Here is a 14321-nt window from a genome sequence, read left to right as displayed (position 1 = left end):
AAATCAAAGACTAACAATTTGTTTCTCAGAATATTTATTCGAAGAAAGAAGATTGACTGCCTCCATATGACCAAAATCGATGTCGTGACCCAGTAGAAATATAAATAGCAATTTACAAACATATTTTTTCTTTTGATATCCATCAAGGGTTTTGTCTCCTTTAAATTTACTACGTATGTTCGCAAGCTCTTTATTTATCCGCTTCACTTCGGCTTCTTTGCTTTTACCTAAAAATGGTTAAACGCTTTAGTTTGTGGTCTTAAAATTTTTAATATAAATTGTTTAATATTTATTATTAAAATAAATAAAAGAACCTAAAGAAAACTTTAATAACTTATACTCAGTTATTATTTTGGATTACGTACTTAAAACAAAACAGAATCAGTTTTAATAGAACTATAATAATGGTAGATAAGTGGATTGGCTACTACAGTAAATTATAATTATATATTGATTTAACAGGATTTCGAGTAGAGATGTTATTCCTGATGTTTTTAGTATTAGCGGTTTTTAGACCTAGTGGTTTTAGTAATGGTACTTGTTAGTACTTATCAGCAAAATACTTCATAACAAAAAGTCGAAAGGTTTGCCTGTTATGACCGTAGAGACAACAGTGAGTTTGTATTTAAATGTGAGACATTTTTTCTCATCCATTGTTGGCCATCGCATGCTTTGTATAATAGGATGGTATCTTAATAACGCATGTACTCCATTTTTATTATTACTAAAATGTTTCGCGGTAAGGATTTCCATTTCTCTTCAGGTCAACGGTAAGCGACTATCAATCCTTAGAGTCAACCAAACTATCACTGACGATGCAGATCAAGTGAACTTGATCATTTTATTTATTCACGGGTTGGTTAATTTAAAAATTGTTCCTCATCAGAGAACAGAGAGAGAGAGAGAGAGAATAACCTCTATATCATGTTAAGTTTTTCTTTTTGAGTATTGGTGAAACCATATAGAATTTGAAAAATTTCTTTTAGAGGTTGTTTTAGTGTATGGTTGTTTTTGATATGTATTTTATAGGTGCGTGAATTCTGTTCAATTGAAACAACAACTTCCGAATCAGTTCTTCCCCAGATGAAACTTTTTCGAGTCATATATTTGATGTAATTTCGTTATAATATGCTTTATAAATTAATTCCGATAAATCGATCAATTATAAGAGACATATGTTGATATAAATCGTTTTTAAAGTTTTTTTTTTATCGTTTTTAACTAAGGCATATTTTCAAAACCGGTCTCTTATATGGAAACCATTATATGACAATAATCAGTACGTCACTCAGCATACATACAAGGAAGTTTTTGACAGGATTTTTGCAACATTACCACCCTTTGATCCTTTGCAAATACATATGTGGCTCTTAACGTATTCTTAATTCAAAATTTATTTTATTTATTGAAATGAAGATTACAGAATCTCCTGATATATCTATGATTTATTGATATGAATCACTCTTCATATATGCATATCAATAATATAAACATATATAATCTCATTCAAGCGTACATTTCGAAATTGGCATATATTGCATATATCACATCTAAATTCTATAATGTATGTATATTAACCTGAATAATGAAAAAGCTAAAAAGTAACAAAATCAAAATATTTCAATTGTAGAATTTTTGATAAGAGGTATTCATTAGCATGTAGTAAAACTTAACATATGTATGTGCCAATTAATAAAGAAACAACCTGTAGAGAGAGTATCAACTAGTAACATTAGTAAGATCGTGAATAGAGAAAATTAAGTAATAATTGAATTTGAATAAAATGTTTATGACATTTAATATAAATTAAAAACAACACAAACATTTTTATTTGAACAATTTTATTTAATTAAATCAAGAAGTTGAAGAAATGCCGTAAGTATCGGTTCAAATAATTGCGCATTTTAGTACTGAATAAGTTGTTCTAACGATTCTATAAATTTGCGTCGATTAATATTCATTTGGACTAATAACTAAATCCCAAATCCGACACATTCACTAATTCATTCTTACTCCTAAATAACCCTCTTCCTTTGCACAGCTAAACTCATGTATTCGGTTTTGTAATTCCCTTCATATTAACTTATAAAGCAGTGAGTAAATGAACCCTTTTGTAAGATTTGAAGATCAACCTGGTCCAAACTGTGCCCGAAACGTACCATTCAGTTCCTTCAACTAAAGCGTAACAAGCTCAGTACTACGGTATTGGTGCTGACAGGTCACTGCATACCAGGAAGATATGCTATTAGACTGGCTCTACTCTATAATGATTTTTATCGTAGTCTACACCTAATGGGTTAGTGTCCATCATTGGCTAGAAAAAGATTTAAAATCTTCGAGGTCTCAACCTTATGTGTCAGTGCCCATCATTGGCTAGAAAAAGATTTTAAATCTTCAAGGTCTGGATCTCAACTGTAAGTGTGCATCATTGGCTAGAAGATTTAAAATCTTCGATCCTGCTCTCATCCTGCAAATTTAGGGATTTGACCAAGTTTAAAAACTTGTCGTCGTTGATTTCTAGTCTAGGTGCGAAAAAGAATAAACCGTGGTTTCACAACGGGTCAGTGTTTGAGTTCAACTGATCTTTGGATACAAGTCTGACTCTACAACCTAACCTAACCTATCTGTTTTATAGATTCTTGCGGGCCACAACAATAACTAAATACTAATAGTGACCGCATTTCAATTAACACAGTTTCTTACGGGGCATGGCTGCTTCCGTGAATACTTATACCGGTTTAGGCTAGCAAGTAACCCGTACTACCAGTTTTGTCCAGATAAAATTGAGAGTCCTGACCACATTATTAGAGACTGTATAAGATTCGTAGATACTAGACAAAATCTAGAGACACTAATTGGTGAATCCAGCCCTTCTACTATGGTAATGCAGATGTTGGCAAGCATCGAAAAATGGAGCTTTTACAAGAACATAATCTCTAGAACAATAAATACTGTTAGAGCGGACGAAATACTTAGTACACAATCGGAGTGAAAGCACGCTAAGTGCTCTTATAACCTGCCCTGTGAAGGAATACCTTAACTGGTCGTACTGCAGGGATTTTCAGGATTTTGAGCTGAGAATGAGGGGACTTTTTAGTCCGTAGGCATGTGTGACTTAATTTGAGTCGTGCATGAATCGGGCATGCAAATGGTACGGGCCATCTTTTAAAGATTTTTCCCCTAGGTCCGATACCAAAACAAAAAAAAAAAAAATAGTGACCGCATAAACAAAATGAAAAGTATTTGTTTTCCATCTAACATCTTTTTTTTTCTATATAAAAGATTAACTATAAAGGCGTCTGAATAATTTTATGATAATGTAATTATAGTCTATAATAAAAAGCACCTATAAAATTATGTTCAATTAAATTTGTGTGCAAGTAAATGTGTTTAAGAATGAAATTGATTGCAGAATAAAATTATTGCTTATCATTAAACTTTAAAAATAGTATAGACGGCGCTTACTTGTACCAGTCTCAGTAGGTTAGGCGCTAGTAAATATATACATACATACACATTCATACATTAATATATTTAAAGATATCTGAATGAAGTCAATTTTTTGCTTACGATTTCACACCATGTATTGAGTAGAAGCTTTCGATAGTAATATAAATCAACAATTTAGATAACTGAATATGCGATCGTCGATCGTCAATCGTCGATCGTCATCATCATCAGCATCAACGGAACAAGCAAGAAAGTTTACAATAAAAAATTAAACAACTACATCAATTCAGCTTTTATACAAACAAAGAACAAGAAATGTTGCATAAAAAATAAATAAAATTAAAAAAAGTTGTTGACATTTGACGCCCCTGCACTCGTAGACGCCGCAATCATGATTGGGATTTCGCTTTTAATTACAAAACAAAAGTATATATTGGATGAGTTTGATTTGGTTTGTATGTATGGATGTAGCCGACGTTTGGTGAAGATCCAATAAACCAATTTATTTCAAATATTTAATCTTATTTTATTTATAAGATAAGAAAATTAAGCAGACAAAAAATATATTAATCTAAGAATAGAGAATAATATAGAACAGACATATATAAGATAATATATATACATTATATATATATATAAAAAAATTTCATAAATAAACAAAGACAAATAAAGAAAGTAATTGAATCAATACTGCAATTTGCAGATTAATATTTAACAGAAATTCCAGTCTCGCATCTCAAACGTTTGAAGTATTTTTAAATCATTAGTTGAGGTATAAAATAGATTAAAAATTGAAGTTCAAATTCAGAGTTTAATCATAATAAATGGGACAGAACCAAATACAATTACTGGCAAGATTGAAAACATCACAAAACCAATGAAAAGAAAAGAAAACAGTGACAGCATAACTACATTTTACTATAAACATATATAATTTTAGAATGAGAAAACCCGATTATCAGTCCCGTGTTTATAGTTTCATTTTCTACCCATTATTCATAAAATATATAGATTTTAGGTAACATGATTAATAATAAATAATAACATTAACATTTTAGTAAGAAGCAGCAACACCAATGATGGGGCTAGAACCTTTCTGTAGATTAGAACACAGTACCCTCCTTTATCTCATAAAAATGAATGAGAACTACAACAAAAAGCATTACTGAGATAATTTACCACGATTAACACAATCCAAATCACTTATTGGTACCTTTAGCAATCGGAGATATCAGAATTGTATGGACTGTGTCAAAAGAAAAACTTAGAATCAGCAGAGAAATCTTAACAGAGCATTGTAAATTAAAATACCACTTTACGAGACTGGGCATATATATGGATGCAAACTGTAGATTCTACGAAGAGTATGTAGAATCAGCCATACATATGCTATATCAAAAAACACTTCATTCCACTAAAAGCAATCAATAGAGTGCTGCCTGAATATACATAGTCAAAATACTTTCGCCCTTAACTTATCATATAAGGATAAGCCATAGGGAATCGCCATAGGGCCATAGGGAATATACATAGTCAAAATACTTGCGCCCTTAACTTATCATATAAGGATAAGCCATAGGGAATCGCGTCTTCTCAAAAGAACGCTGTTCGTTTACAAGCAGTTTGAGATTTTTACTTTTAAGTTTATTCTGCAGATTTGACGTACGAACAGTGTCTGGACCTTGATATAACAAAAAAGACCACTACTACAATCTAGCCTAACTTAAGGGCGACCATTCTCCCATTCTCTTTTTACTATGAATATTATTGAATCACATATTACGAAGGGCCACTATACATTTATGCCGCCTAACTACATTAGCATTTAATAACAGCTTTTAATAATTATAGACAAAAAATAATTATTATAATAAAGCAAATACTGATCATTTACTTTCTGACCATTTTTAAATTTGGTCATGAATATTGGCATAAACGTTTTGCACTACTTTTACTTTTACATTGCCAAGCAACCATGTCTAAAACAAAAACTTTCTAATTGTAAAATATATAAATAGAAATAGTTGTACATAATTAAATATAAAAGAAATCTAAAAAAAATTACAAGTACAAAGTGAATTCGTATTTATCGAACATTCAACACCCTTTACACAGATAATTATGCTAAATATTAATCCATTAATTTAATGATATATTTTTTAAGATGTTAAAGTCAGCTACTTTTCTTATTTATTGATTTGACCTGTCCGGATTCCAAAAAATCCCCATGCACAAGTAAATTTTATTAACTTACTTTAAAAACTGGAGACTCAGCTTCGATATTCTGACAATCAAAAAGAGACTTATACCGCTCTTCATTATATTCATTAATCCTCAAATACGATATCTGTTAGACCACATTATTAACACTTTGTGAACATAAACTACTATAAATTTACAATATATTGACAAGAGAATCTAATATTATAAGCAGTTTTTTTTGAAATTTTGAACCGTATATCAGTCTGACTTATTTTCCAGAACAAGATAAATATATACAAGAACAAAAAAATTGTTATTGATGTCTATAACTGGGCTATAACTGCAAAAATGTTAAGCATTTAGCTGATCTGTTTCAGAGTTACCAAAAGTAAACTAATCTTTCCCTGAATTTTGCGAAACTTTATCTGGATAAGAAGAAGACGTCGCGTTATTTTAAAAACGATGGTTAGTATAGCACGCCCATTTCTGGCAACTTTAAAGTCAATGTAGATATTTGTATCAATATTGGCATTTCACAAACCTACTTGGAGAATATCATTCATTTAGTTTACTTATTACAGATTGTAAAATGAAATTGAATGAAAAGCAAAACATTGAGTACTTCTTCACTATGCACAATAGATAATCTAAAGAAATTGCTGACAATTTGCTTGAGTTATAAAAGAAATCTCAACAATAGAGCAAAAGTACTATAAATACTCCCATATTTGATTAGTTTTACACCATACCGAAATATGGACAAGACAAACTATAACTATAACTGATAAACTATTACTATTACTAGCGAGTTTTTTTGAGCTTGAGAAGATCTTTGAACCTGATTTCCACCATGCATAACTTCTACAAGGTTACAACAACAACGTATATTATTAAAATTCTAAAAACATTGAGACTATAAGATTATTTTCTAGGTTCTAGAAACGGACAAGTCTACATCTTCCTATTTTGACACAAACAAATCCCACTCACTACTATTTATAGGAACATAAAAAGCAAATATATTATTAAAATTAAAAAACAATGAGACTATAAGACTATTTGTAAGGTTTTAGGAGCGAAAGGGTCTACGTCCCTATCTTTTCACACGAACAAATATTACTTGTTTCTCTTAACAGCAGCTCTTTTAGCTTTACAACAATACAATTAATGATAGAGGTTAACTTCAAACTTGTGTAACCTTCACCAAAGAGAAATTTAGGACCTATTAAGAATATATCTGCAATCCTTTAATAAGCCACAGTGAGATTTTCTGTAATTATAATCAAATCTTCTTTAGTCCGTTTATTTTAAGTAATATAATTTTATTTCTAGAAAGTAACAATTAATTTATAAAAATACTGAAGAGAATCTAAAGAAGGCTAGTTACTGAATATTTATAACGATCTAAATTGAACGCAATAAATGCTTAAGTAATTAATTTAGTAATATATCTTATATAGATGATTTTAATAACTAAAATATATAAGATTTTATAATATCTAGAATATTTTATATATATATATTGTAAATTTTTTAATATGACTTACAGTTTCTTATATCCGATATAAAGACTGCCAGGCCTCTCATACCATCCCCCCGCACAGGTGCCATTGTAGTTAATTTATTAATTTTCGTTGATTTTTTATATACCTGGGATCAGAAGAAAACTTTATGCGCTGGCTTTTCTCTATACCGCCAACGCTGTTTTACGGTGCTTAGTAACTAGTATTGGTCCGTCAGTTGTTGTACTTCCTCCAATCGCAATGGTTGCTGTTATCGATATTTGTAACGAAGCTTTCGATCAAAAAAGATTTTTAATTGTATTCGATGATTGATAAGTGCTTCTTTCGGATCGTTAATTTAGATTTGATCGAACTCAATTGAACCTGTTAAATTGAAAATTCGAAATCAATCAATAATAATTGAAGTCATATTTAAATTTATTTAATATTAAGGTTTTTAAAAACAACAACACAAGTTTCAAAATAGATTTGAGTTTCAAAATTAAAATTTAGTTTTATTCGACTTTTAAAATAAATTTGATTTGAAACTGTAAGTATTAATGTTAATGCGATATTTATAAAATTATTTAAATATTTTTAATATATTGTACTTTCAAAAATATATTCATATATTTTTTGTTGTTTTATTTATGTTGTTGCATAAAAATCACAAACACAGTCCGAAATATTATTAAGATATTCCAGAATATGATAAGAAAACAATTTAAATACTACAGACTTATTAAAATATTTAAAAACTATAACAATATTTAACCTCAGCGGAAACATAGTACTCGTATATTTTATTCTCATATGACAGTTATGTGCTTATCAGCAACAAAACTTCGCTTTTTTATGCGGACAATAAAAATTATTAAGAAATCATAAAAAGAATCATTCGAAAATGGAGCTAAGTGGCATTATGTGTATTGAAAGCAAGTATCTCTATTAAAATAAATTAGAGAAAGCAGAATAATAAAAGTGCTTGCATTCCCGCATTTGCACGTAAAAGGAAATTATGAGTCTTGTGTTTATGTCATCATCCAATAAAAGAGACACCCACTTCCCAAACACTTCAGTGATTGTTACTGAATAATAACAAATGCCTCAATGTCGTCCCTGATATATTATCGCTTTTCTTTTCTTATTTCTTATTTATTGAAGCTCACTATCTTCCGCATTGGAGCAATGAAGTAATTGCTTCTTTTTAATCTGAACGGATGATGACTCTACGTGAATGCACAACCTAAGAGTAATTGCAAATTATAGGGGCGTCTAAATAAGGGCACTTTCGCAAATTGCCTAAACCTCTAACTGTTTAGAATAAATCTCAAAAACACAATTATTTTTTTCGTTGTTGTAAGTCAATGAACTATACTTATCATTCTGAAGACTAACAAATGAAACAATCAATGAATAACACAAGTTGAAAACCTATGAATGAAGAAGTTTACAGGGTGAAATTGATAAGAAGAAGCACAAAATACACTCGAGTATTTTATTATTTTATTTTGTAGTGGATAATATTAATTTCAAATAAAAGCAAAAATGAAATAATGGAACTATATTTGAAACTTAAAAGATTAATACCGATATTATTCAGATTGCACAATAAAAAATACTATAGACTTCTATGCACATAGATGGTATATAAAATAGATGAAAATTTAAAAGAGTAATACCGATATTATTCAGATTATACAATAAAAAATCCTATAGACTTCTATGAACTAAATGGTATATAACATAGACAAAAATTTAAGAATAATACCGATATTATTCAGATTGTACAATAGAAAATACTATAGACTTCTATGAACTAAATGGTATATAACATAGATGGAAATTTAAAAGTAATACCGATATTATTCAGATTACACAATAAAATATACAATAGACTTCTAAGGACATAGATGGTATATATTTTAAAAAAATTAATTAAATAGCATTGTAAATTAATGAAGTTAATACCAGTTAGCACCTTTAGTCCTTCCTCTAGTTATGCCCCATTTAATCAACTCTGGAAAAACATAGTAATTTACATTGTAAATCCCTTTATAATTTTCATCAAAACACAAAGTGTGCAATAATACAGATATCTTAAGATAATGTACCATGTAGTGATGACTATAGAGATCTTTGAAGCGAAACTAAAAGGATTCAGAAAAAGGGTACGATTGCTATACAAGTAGCAAAAAGATATTCAAAACGGCATAACAACAACGTCAATAGCCTACTACAGAATCAAAGTAGAAAGTCGACAATAATGAAGAAAATTCTAGAGATGACAAAGGTTCAATAACGAACTATAATGTTATGTTAGTAATGATGAACATGGATTAGATTATTTAAAATCAGATAAATTTAAAAACATTGAGTTAAATCGGAAGTAAAACAAATTTTATAAACCTAACAAGATCTTAAGCTAAGATATTGAAAAGGTTTACAATGTAATCAGAATACAATATTAGATTTTTTCCAGGAATAACACAATAGATCTCACTAGTCATGGTTTACCAGCATCCCTTTAAATTATAATAACATTTACTTAACATATTTATAACTAAATTATAAAATAATTAGATTCAAAATATAAAGTAATAATGTTGAAGTTCCTAAAGTGATGTTCAGTGTTTTCTTAATTATTTATTCTATAAGTTTAAAACTTGAACGATATGGTATTTAAATTATTAATTTTTTTAATTAAATTATTAATTGCTCTTAATTAAAATAATTAAATTATTTATAAAAATGTAAGTAAGAAAAACTTATCAAATAAATCACTAGAACCAGTAGAACTGCTTGAAGCTCCAACAATTACTAAGAGACTAGTACATAAAAATTTACACTCTCTTTTACTAGACGGTGGGGTCGAAAGGGGATGAAGAATCTCATATTTGGGAGTTTTTGTAGACTTGCTATTGTAAATTAAAAGTTATATTAGATTGAACTAATAAACCAGCCGACGGGATACGCCGACGGTATCGTGGTTTAAAGGATCCTTGGAAAACTTGATAGACAATTAGGAGCTAGCATGCAATTAATAGATTTTAAGCTATATTTTAAATGATGGAATTATTAGTTTTAAGTATCATATTTGTATAGAAATTATAACTTTTAAATATATTAATATAAAATTTAAAATTTTTAAATGTATTTTGTAAATAAAATTACAACAAATTGAAATTTTGTATTTAATAGACAATTTCTAAATGAAAAATAAATATAGTGAAAAAAAAGCGGAAGGACTCATAAAAATAAATATTCTAAGAATTACAATATTTGTCCAGATCTTTAATTAATTTATTGTAAAAAAGACTATATAAAGAGTATTAGTTATGATATGCTATAGTTTGATATAGGTTCCACCAAAAATAACACTAAGCCTCAAGGCACGCATGCGGTGAAAAAGGCATGTAACTCGACTCAGCGGTGCCGATACTTCGTATGCACCATGGATTACGATTTAATGTATTATTTTACAATCGTAAACGTGATATATAGTTGATATATTTTTGAGCGCTTCCGAGTACTACGAACAAAGTATTGTATATTGGTGAATTCTTAATATTCCAATTGTGACATGTTTATTCAAAAACTTTACAACAGGCTTAAGGCATTTTTACAATTTTTACAATTTTCATAAATTTGAATTAATCCTAACATTAATCTCTAAAATTATTATTTTATTATTGTGATATTTTAATATACCCATACTTCATACTTCATATACCCATTAATATGCAAATATATTAAATCATCAAAGTTCAGGTCATAATATGACTCTGGCAGCAGTAATGCAGATCGCTTGGTTCATTCTAAGAACAACATAAATATAATTCCAGATACCACCAACTATTGGATGAGTTGAAGTTATCTGTTTAATATTAGAACGGCCGGAACCACTCGTCAAATTCGACGACCAAGATTAGTATATTTTACTATTATGTTATTACACAAAACTCAATAGATTTAAAGTTTAATAAAGTTTATTAAGTGCTCTTAGGAAGAGGTCTTGGGTTATCGTACAAAATTCAATAGATTTTAAACTTTTGGATGTTGCTCTTTAAAGAGAGTTATTGAGTTTAATGCCTGATTGTCTTATTATACAAAACTCTCTTGATTTAAACCTTTTTGGAAACCTTAATAACACTAAACACTCCTCTTTGAGGAGAGGTCTGGGATTTAAAGTCATATTTTGTTATCGTACAAACCTTCATAGATTTAAGACTTTTAGAAATTCTTTACTATGAAAAGGTCTTGCGTTTAGTATCCAGCTTAAAAATCGTTTGAAAAAATTTTTATAAAGCCTAAAATGCTCTTTAAAGTGTGATCTTGTAGCTGATAAAGATTCTCGAGAAAGTGTGTTATTACTAGGTTTAATTTACGTATAAATGTGCTAATTGGAGTTGATTTGCAATTGATATAAACTTATAAACTTGAATTTTATTTTTTTCTTATCAGAATTCTATCATATTTAAAGGAAAGAGGAAATTAAAGTCTGTAAAGTAGATTCTATACTACTCTTTATCGAAGCAACACGGCTTGGAGATATATTCTAAGCACAGAAGGGCGCACAACAGACCCAACGGTCGCAGCGCCTTATCCCATAGCAATAATAATAATAATAATTATTATATTTAAATGTTAGTATATTAATTAAAGCAATTAACTTAAATAATTAAATAAATTTACATCAACATAATGTATTGTATATTGTATCTTTCTCAAAACTACCCATGAGTTTATGGAACTAATTGGGGCCTACAATATTTTATACTTTATTTTATTTTTTATTTTGAAACTAATATTGTAGACCAAAACATATAAATAATAATAAATATTACAAAATATATATAAACAATAGAATACACTTAATCTGAAGTTAAAGCTAATGTGCCATTTTATGAAATGTTTTTGTGTGAAATGTTGGCTAAGAGTTGCGACCGAGGTAGAATATTTGGAATTTGGGGGCGTGACATTTAAAAATTTCATGAGAATTAATTTGATAAAAACTGTGTTCTCTGAAAATATTTATTCTGAGTTTTGAGACTAATGTTATCAGTGTACGAGAGTTCAATCCGAGACTTATTTATTTTCACAAATCGCGTAAGAATCTGAGTGTGAGCGCAAAACATATATACATATAACATATATATATATAAAATTTTAACAGTCACTTCACTTTTATTTGCTTATTATTAAAATATTATATCAAACTAATTTAAATTAGTTCTTTCGAATTATTTTCGAATTATTGTCGAATTATTGGAATAGATAATTTTTTCATAGCATACGATTGCGAAAGGTCGAGAAACGAATAAGTATCCACACAACAATTTCTTCTGGAGTACATCTGTACGTACAAAATAATGTTATTATGTTATTATTTTGAACAGAAATTAACAAATTGTCACTACGCCCATTTTTAATGGAAAATATATTATAATTAGCACATAAGTTACTGAAATGAAAATTATGTGTCGCTGGCCTGTACTTATGCTCTTGCACGGCAACATTTATCCGTTTTTAATGCAACATGTAAAATTGCTGCTCAATGCAATCAACACATTTTTTTATAGCACAATATTTTTAGATTTAAGTAATTATTCATTTATCCCGAACAAAGATATTTGCGGTTTTAAAACTCTCAAGCATATTGAAACAATATATGGACCCGGTGTTTTGATGTTTTATTATCGAACTACATTTTTCGTTTGTACATTTTTGCTTCCTCTTTCTTGTCACGTCGAAATCTACGTCACTTTTCCTCAAAAGTATGCAGCGGTAAACGATGACGAGACCAAATCATTGAAATGTTTTATGATTTTTTACAAGTTATGTGAAAGATTAATTTACAATTTCTGCATTTATTTATTATAATTTTGCTTAAAACCACTGTTTTTAAATTGTCTTCAAACTCACTTCAAGTGTAGAAATTTATTTTAGTAGTTTATTAATTAACTTCACAAGTTTGCAATTTTCCCCGATATGACAGCGTTATACTAAGTTAATACCCCCCTCTCAATTAATTGCAATACAACGACAGTCACTACGACGGCTTTTCGAAAATTTGATTTCACTCATCTTTCCGTACACCGTAGCTTAAATGGGCGTTGCAATATTTTATGATTCTTATATTGTTATATTAATTTACCACTTCTCAGCTATATTTTTGAGCCACTTGTTATTTCAAAGCAGGCTTTATTAAGAATTTCTAGCATAAAAATTTAAGGCAGCACCAGCGATAATGAAAATTTTTATTGATTTTTTATGTTTGACTTTTTATGCACTGTTCGCTTTAAGGTATGTTCAAACAAAACGAATTCAACAACAGAGTTGTATTTTAGACTAAAACACGTATGAGAGCACTTCATAGAGAAATTTTTCGATATTCTTTAAATATGAAGGCTTCCTATAATATTGTTTCCATTGCCTTCATTAGACCAGTTTATTTGCTTTATTTGCTTAAGGTCGCTAATAAATATAAAATATATAAATAAAAATATCGTCAGACCAGTTTATTTCCTTGAGGTCACTAAATAACAAAAAAATATAGAATATAATGAATTTGCGTTATGAATTTATGTATAAGCCTTTTCTGTGGCTCGCAAGTGTGGCAAAAAATGCATGCTGGCCTATTTCGCTACGCGACCATTGGCATCACTCTAGCAATCTGTCAAGTATTATTGTTTGGCAAATAGTAAAAGTTGCATAATGCAAGGAAATTACATTTTGTATAAAAAAAAATAATTAATATAAAATTGAAAATTGAAATGAATACAGAATTAAACGGAATGGTAAAAATGTTGAAAATTTCAAAACAAAACACTGAAATTTTTTTCCAATTTTCAAATTTATAAATTTTTTGAATTTCTGCTTACATATGATTTTTGACATATGATTCCAATATTCGTTGGAATTTTCAATGAAGGTTCATAATAGTTCGCTTACAGCGTTGGTAACACTTTTTTCTTTAGTGGTCGAAGTATTTGGCCTCTTCACAAGTAGGCGTTTAGATAAAGAAAGTAGTGTTGTTGTTTTGCAAACATTTTAGCTTAACTAAACGCTGTTAAAAGCACCTGTCTTATATCAATTTTAATGTCTACCTTTCCCTTTAATAATGAAATGGTGTTTCGACAAATGACCTTTTGCTATTAACAAAAA

General features: G+C 29.0%; 1 long non-coding RNA gene across 1 annotated transcript; it reads right to left on the bottom strand.

Annotated features, from left to right (window-relative positions):
• Positions 1-123: 123 nt before the first annotated feature.
• Positions 124-13436, bottom strand: LOC119688155. The gene is made up of 3 exons (XR_005253311.1): positions 13312-13436; positions 7200-7538; positions 124-227 (listed from the first exon to the last, which is right to left on the bottom strand). It is a non-coding gene; the product is annotated as an uncharacterized LOC119688155 (long non-coding RNA).
• Between the last annotated feature and the right edge of the window lie 885 nt (positions 13437-14321).

The sequence above is a fragment of the Teleopsis dalmanni genome, chromosome X, assembly GCF_002237135.1.
Source record: "Teleopsis dalmanni isolate 2A chromosome X, ASM223713v2, whole genome shotgun sequence".
In the NCBI taxonomy this organism is placed as follows: Eukaryota; Metazoa; Arthropoda; class Insecta; order Diptera; family Diopsidae; genus Teleopsis; species Teleopsis dalmanni.
Note: the sequence above shows the minus strand (reverse complement) of the source record. Positions and strands in the feature narration are given on the sequence as shown.